Raw genomic sequence first — 316 nt, 5'->3', positions numbered from 1 at the left:
CGGAGGAATAGGAAGTGAAAGAAAACCATGTAAACAAAATTAATCAACGCAGGTGCAAGGAAGTACAAGATTGCATAGTAAGGCGTTTGGATTGTCTGTATATGTTATTAATTCCTAATTATTATCAATTTCAGCATACGCTTTCCTGTACTAATCCGCAACACCTATGTTGTTATTCAGTAATCCTAAGTGACAGCAACAATAATATATACACACGCACAAAACTTTTACGGAACACACTACAGGCAGATTTCACTGAATAACAACGAGAACGCATCTGTCCTGCGAGGATAACATTGTTAAATAACATTGACAA

At 36.1% G+C, this 316-nt stretch overlaps 1 protein-coding gene across 1 annotated transcript in view; it reads right to left on the bottom strand.

The window, feature by feature from the left end:
- The window catches only part of LOC119582278 (neurogenic locus notch homolog protein 1-like), a gene marked incomplete in the record, with an annotated part of 19,828 nt that overhangs the window by 19,238 nt on the left and 274 nt on the right, over positions 1–316 (bottom strand).

The sequence above is a fragment of the Penaeus monodon genome, chromosome 15 (genome assembly GCF_015228065.2).
Source record: "Penaeus monodon isolate SGIC_2016 chromosome 15, NSTDA_Pmon_1, whole genome shotgun sequence".
In the NCBI taxonomy this organism is placed as follows: Eukaryota; Metazoa; Arthropoda; class Malacostraca; order Decapoda; family Penaeidae; genus Penaeus; species Penaeus monodon.
Note: the sequence above shows the minus strand (reverse complement) of the source record. Positions and strands in the feature narration are given on the sequence as shown.